Source organism: Vombatus ursinus, unplaced genomic scaffold, assembly GCF_900497805.2.
Source record: "Vombatus ursinus unplaced genomic scaffold, bare-nosed wombat genome assembly UNPS02005236.1, whole genome shotgun sequence".
NCBI classification, from domain to species: Eukaryota; Metazoa; Chordata; class Mammalia; order Diprotodontia; family Vombatidae; genus Vombatus; species Vombatus ursinus.
This window is the reverse complement of record NW_020945014.1, coordinates 2,958,768-2,965,978: the sequence shown is the minus strand read 5'-3', so window position 1 is coordinate 2,965,978 and position 7,211 is coordinate 2,958,768. Positions and strand designations below refer to the sequence as shown.

General features: G+C 41.2%; 1 pseudogene; it reads left to right on the top strand.

The window, feature by feature from the left end:
• Positions 1–232: 232 nt before the first annotated feature.
• LOC114030421 lies at positions 233–6,181 on the top strand (annotated as a pseudogene).
• The last annotated feature ends 1,030 nt before the right edge of the window (positions 6,182–7,211 follow it).

Genomic DNA, 7,211 nt, shown 5'->3' with positions numbered 1-7,211 from the left:
TTGGCTGATGGAGTAAGGACTGAAAAATAATATGTTCAGATATAACAGAACATTGGGCCAAATCAAATATTAACCGTATAACAGGGATAAAGCCAAATTCCTTTCCCTGGATCAAAACTAATTTAACTATACAAGTTCAGGAGAGGGCATATGTGGTTATGTAAGAGGTTATATTTTTTAAAAAATCTGAAGGTGTTAATGGACCACAAGTTCAACACAGGTTAACAGTGCGATGCTGCCACCAAAAGAGTTAATGTGGTCTTTGGCTGAAGTAATGGAAGCCTGTGGTCTAGACCAAGGGTGGCCATTGTCCTGCAGTGCTGTCCTGCTCAGATTGTGCCTGGAGTGCAGGGTTCCGTTCTGGGGGCTGCATTTTATCAAGGACTTTGCGGAAGCCCAGAGAAATGCCCAGAATGAATAAAAGCCTGGAATTTAATAATAAATAAAAACAATTTTACATATTATGTACATATATGCATATATTTATGTGTGTGGGTATGTATATCTATATATGTATGCATGTGTGTGTATATATGTATATATGTATTTGTGTCTGACGGTAGTTATCCCTTCCCTGATGTAGGGAAGAAATAAAGGGAAAAAAAAGAAATGTACATGATAATTTTGTTGCATATTTGAAAAGAATAGCAAGTTATACATAGTAGATTTGCAGTTTCATGTGCAATCATCTTTTTTATTGTATTATGTAATAGAAATGCTTCTTTTATTCCATAAATTTAAAAAAAAAAAAGACTGGAAACCATGGCATATGAGAATTGCCTTTAGGAGCCTGGAATGCTTAGTACCTTGTCAAGTGAGATAATACCTATAAATCTCTCAGTACATTGTTTGGTACTTAGTAGGCACTTGATAAATGGTTGATTTCTCCTATCATTAAAATAAATGGAGTATACTAGGTCTTCTTAGAAGATTTGGGATTCAGCAATAGAGGCCACCTGGAGGTTTCTTTAACCTGTACTATGATACCTGTAAGAGTAATAAGTATGCAATTATGTTTTGTATGTTCTTCATTGTTTCTTGGGACTGAAGCAGATAAGTCTCAGAGATACTCTTCTACACATGCACTGAGCTAAATGGAGCCTAATCTCAGCATGATCTGCTTCCCTTTGTGATTAGTCCAATCCGGACAGGTGCTCTGGTACATCATCTTTGTCCAGAGATAAACACTGAATAGCAGGGAGTCTACCCAGGAGTCTTGGCTTTCCAGAGAAAAGTGAGAGTAATAACCTACCAGGTGTTAGGTTAAGTGTTATGGAACACCAGGGCCTAGTCCTGTGCCTGGAACATAGTGAGTACTTAATAAATGCTTCCTTCAAGGGCACCTGGTACTGAGACAAGGAAACAAATAAATATGCCCAAAAGGCAATTTGTTTCAACAGGTCATTGTGTAGATTGGCCACAAATCCTATTAACAGGAACAATAGGCAAGGACTGAGGACTGAGAATCTCCAGTAAATATACAAGAAGGGAGGGATTTTGCTGCAACTTTCAAAGTGAGTGGTTTGTTTTTCTTCTGTGGGCACAGTTACTCCTATCTATGCTCAAAGCAAAGGTTGGTTTCCTCTTAGAAGAGCAGGTAAATGGGGTTTGAGGAAACCTCTTCACTCTCCTGGTTATTAGGGAAAATAAAGTGTTCCAGGAATTAAAAAAAAATGAAAGTAGGAATTCAGGTTAAAAACAAAGAAGACAAAGAGATGTACTTAGTTTGGAGGAGCTTGTTAAGTTTTTCACAGAATTTTTCTACTTCATAAACTTTGGAAACAGGTAATATTCAAGAAGAGTACAAACCATCAAGCACATAGCTTCAGACATCTGTACACACATCCATAAAATATAGGTGATAAACAGCACGGATTATAGATCTTGAATTATGGAGATGACTTCCACCTCATCGGTATCACTGGGACTTAGTAGGATGTGAACTGAATTCTGATGAATATGACTGTGGACAAATGGGTTCCTAGGGTGGGAGTTCCAGAGCTGAAAAGGTTAAAACTTCTGAACACGGCCTCTAGCACCAATGGTAAACCAAATGGCAAGAAGATAGTCAGGGAGAAGGGAGAATAATATCAATAAACGTAGCTTACAATTCCATCCTGCTTTCAATTTATAGAAGACTTTTCTCAAAACAACCCTGTGAAGTGAATATGGCAGGCATATTATTATTAGTTGCTTCTTCTTGTTGTTCTTCTTCTTCCTCTTCTTCCTCTTTTTCCTCTTCCTCCTCCTCTTCCTTTAATAGATGAGACTGAAGTTCAGACCTTTCAAGGTCATGCTGATAATAAGTAACAGAGGAGTGATTTTTATACCAGGTCTTCTGATGCTAAGTCCAAAACTCTTGTGACTTGTGCCACTATATACAGATCAGATAACACTTCAGAACCTTTTTAGGGAACTCAACCACCAGATGAATGTGATTCAGCAGTATGCCAGATATTCCACGTGTAACTCTATGGAGATCATCGGGGATAGATATAGCACCACTAAGTCTACTGGATTAAGTCCCAGTAAGGCCCCTGCCCAGATAGATATATCTTCTTGTCTTCCTTCGATGGTATCTAAGAGTAACTTGGAAGGCAAAATTAAGAACAATCTGTGTCTGGTATGTAAAATGAATCTCAGTTATCTGTGCCCAAGATGTGCTTAGAATCGGGACTGTGGTTCAGATTAGACCTGAGGTGGAAACTAAGTTTAGGGTTTATTCTGTGGCTATTATCCACAAGAACAAATACCATAATGATTGCTTTATGGCTAACCTCTGATTGGGCAGGGTCACTCTTTGGAACCAGAAGCCAGTTGTAATGAAGAAGCAAGCTCATCTTCTATCTCCTCTTCCACCCTCCCCCATCCCTAAATGCCATCCCCAACCCCAGTTTTGGCCAGTGAAGTAAACGGTGTGGAAAATTCTAATACTAGCCATTTTCTCTGTTGATTTTCTCCAATTTATTCTATATATGTCTTGTTTATATATAGTTTTTTGCATATTTTCTTTATAGTGTTAAGTCTCAATCTGGGACCAAGAAAAGGGCTCAGTATACAGTTAGGGTCGGATGTGAGTCTGTGGCTAAGCAATAGAGTTTCTATTCTTGATAATTTAACTATACTGTTATTGTTCAGTTGTTTTTCAGTCATGGCCTACTCTCTATGACCCCATTTGGAGTTTTCTTGGCAAAGATACTGGAGCAGTTTGCCATTTCCTTCTCCAGCTTATTTTACAGATAAGGAAATGGAAGCAAACAGGGTTAAGTGACTTGCCCAGGGTCACACAGCTAGTAAGTGTCTGAGGACAGAATTGAACTCAGGAAGATGAGACTTTTTTAAAGCATACATTATGTCATTTGGTCCTCATGATAACTTTAATGAAATAGGTGCTGTTTTACCCATGAGAAAACTGAGTTTCAGAGAGGTTGGTCAACTTGTCTGAGTTCACACAACTACCAAATGTCTACACAATATATGAAAAGGTATATATTAATATAAATTAATGAATACATGACTGAAAGAATTTAAAGTATCTAGTATATTCACTTGCTTCTTGCCAAACATTATGCTAAGTACAAGAGATAATAATACAAGAGAAGACTGCCCTCACGTAACTTATATTCTAATGGAGAAAACAATACATGGAGTAGTGCTAGCTAAGGAAGGAAACTTTATTCTGGGAAATAACAAAGACAATTAATGGAAGTAAAAATGGGGTAGTTCATTAACTGGATAATAAGCTTTAAATATCTAGAAGGAATTTATGAGATCATATATTCTGACCCTCTCCTTTTTCAGAAGAAAAAAGTGATGCTCAGAGTGGACAAATGACTAGCTAAATCTACAAAAACAGTAGGGCTAAGTCTTTTGATCCCAAGCCCAGGCTTCTTTGCATTACTCCAGACTGCCTCCCTTTACATTCAATTCAAAATATGTGTTGAAGCTCAGAAAGAGAATGTCAGAGAAATGTATTACCACAAAAGAGGGTGGGCAATTCACATAGAAAACAAAGATATCATGCATCTTCCATTTGTATCCATTCAATGTTAAGAAATCTAGAGGAAGCCTCACTCTCCCTCTCCAAACCCTCCCCCCCCATATAGGGGTAGCTCTTACTGAGAATTTATGGGAAGTCTTAGACAAGCATCTCATAGGATGAAAAGATATGGTTGGCTCTGGAAGAACGCTTTTGTAGGGAGGGTGCACATAAACTAGATCCCAGATATCCAAATTTCAAAGTACTGACAGGAAAGTGGGCAAATGGTGAGGGACCTAGGCTTAGTTCACAGGACAAAAAGAAGAATTAGAAAGAGTCCCAGTCATTCTAGAGTCTCTTAAGAGTCTAACTATGATGGGAAGACCAATATCTCCAACACATAGTTGAGCTCATGGAGGTTCAGAGACAGGGGAGTACTTGTGATGGAGGGTACTAACAATTTCTGCCTGTGATTGCACTCTCTGGCCCCCTTCCTTGGAATATTCTCCCTTCTCATCTCTGCATCATAGGATCCCAAGTTCTCTTTAAGAATCAGCTCAGGTTCCTCTACCCAATGCCTTTTCTGATGCCCGGAGATGTTAATGCTCTCCCACCATTCAGTCATTCAGTCAGGCAATGAGCATTTATTAAGCACTTAGTAGGTGCCTGGGAGTCCACCAAGGAGTCCACTTCCTGAAATTTGTGTCCATTAACCCTGTATATCTTTTGTTATTACACTTTGCAGTTGTGCTCCTTCTTTCTGGTAGGTCTTTAGGTATGGCCTAGCAGTATAACAAGTCTCCTCTCTGAAGACCGGTCTACAGTAATCATAAATCAACTCATCATCACTTGGTGGTGAATTCTTGGGTCATGGCAGTCCCTGAAGCAAGCAAACCTTTGTCTCATGTGGCCCCCTTCTGCATCTGCAGTGACCATTACAGAATGATGGAAGTGGGAGAAGACACTGCTAAAGACCATACAATTTTTGTACCATCTATAAACTCATTAATAATAGCAATGACAACAACAACAATAGATAACATTTATATAGCTCCTACTATGTGCTAGGATCTGTGCTAAGTGCTTTCTTCAAAAATCAGAGTTAGATGCTATTATTATTCCCCTCTGTCAGATGAGGAAACTGAGGTAGATGAAGATTAAATGATGTGTCAGAGTCACAAAGCTTATAAGTGCCTGAGGCTAGATTTGAGTTCAAGTGTTCCTGACTCCAGAGCCAGGTCTCTGCCCACTATGATATATACCTTTGTACAACGGAAAGACTGCAAGCCCATCAGTCAGAAAACCTGCATTCAAATTTCAGTTCTACCACTTAATATCTACATAGATTTGGAAGAGTCACTTAACCTATTAAGGCCTTAGTCTCCTCATCTATAAAATACAGGGTTTAGTGGACCAGGAGAATGAGGTCAGGAACTTCCAGCTCCTTTAGGCCCATGGCTGTGCACCCAAACTCTATCGTACCTTCCAAAATGGCTTGTGCTATGAGTTTCTGCCAGCATGACTTTGGGGCCCGGCTCTTCAGGTTGATTACCTGGGAAATGGCAAAAATCCACGCCATCCATGACAATGGCTATCTGTCCAAACATGTGGCCTAAAATGTACAGCTATTTTACTGTTGTCAGGATTTTTTCAACTCCAGCCTTTCCCAAAACATGCCCAGTGTGGAGGTCCTCAAGCAGGAAATGGACTGATTGAAGGAGATCTTTTCACAGCTGGATTCTCCCATAGTATTATGCCATAATGACCTGCTTTGCAAGAACATCATCTATAATGAAAAGAAAGGTCATGCCAGATTTATAGACCTTGAATATGCTGGCTACAACTACCAAGCCTTTGATGATGGCAAGCACACAGTGAGTTGTAGGTGTGAATGAGGTAGACTATAGCCTCTACCCCAGCCAGAAGACTCAACTTCATTGGCTGAATTACTACCTGCAAGCCCACAAGCAGCTCTACAAGGATGGTTGGGGCAAGACAGCTGTGACCCCCAGGGAGGTGGAGAAACTCTATGTACAACTTAATAAGCTTGTTCTGGCCTCTCACTTCTTCTGGGCATTCTAGGCTCTCATCCAGAACCAGTTTTCTACCATTGACTTTGACTTCTTTAGATATATGGTGATCAGATTCAACTAATACTTCAAAGTGAAGCCTCAGGTGTTGTCCTTAGAGATGCCAAAGTGACCGGCCTCTTGCCCTGTCCTGTCCACTCAGTCAGACTTGCTCTCCTCAGGGCCCTTGCTTGGCTTTGGGGCCCATACTTAAATGGCCAAAGCAAGAGATGAATGCAGGTGGGGTCTTTCCAGTGGGGCAGTGGAGAAGCCCATGCCCTGTGCTGCCAGTCCCAAATTAAAGCCACTGTAAACCTCACTCCCTCCTGTGTGGCTTCAGCTTCTGGGGCTGATGGGACCAGCTCAGGGTACCCTTTCCCTTCACCCTCCCTTTCCCAAACTTTGGTGGGAGGAGGAGAAGAGTGCCTGTGGAGCACCAGGGATGATGACCTTCTAGAACAGGAACTAAGACAACCAGTGAGAACCAGTGGGAACCCCAGGAATCCTCCAAACATCACCCTATCCTCATCCCTCTTTGCCATCAGGGGTGCCTTAATTGTATATTGGACCCTGCTCATCTTGGGCAGATTTTAGAAGGGCTTCTTTCCACTTCCAATGCCCAAAGATTCTCTAACTACCCTCCCCGCCACTTCCCTATTTTTCCCAAGAAGAAAGTTCCCCTTTCCTGCAACTAGCCACATCCCAACATACCATGTGTATGGGTGTACATATCTTGGATGAGAGGATCCCAGGTTGGGAATGGCTTCCCCCATCATCTGCCTTGTTGGATTCTCTGGCACCACTTCCACTCTCACTTTCTCCAAACACAGGTACTGGCTCCTAATCTCACCTCACCCTCAACTTTTTTTTTCTATTCCCCACTCAGGTCCTGGGGTCTATGTTCTCTACTCCTTGGTCAGCTCCTGCTGCCTTGAGAAGGCCTGCTGGATATCTCACTCCCAAACTGTCATCACACTTGGGATTGCCTGGGGGAATTATGGTGTGCTGTTAGCTAAAGTCTAGGTCAGTGTGTCTCACTGACTTTGATCCTCCCATCCCCAGATCTCCCCACCCAAGATGCCTACCTAATTTTATATTTCTCTTGCAACACTGGACCTGAATTTGAGGACCCTCTTACTTTGAGTGTCAGTCTTGGGCAGCAG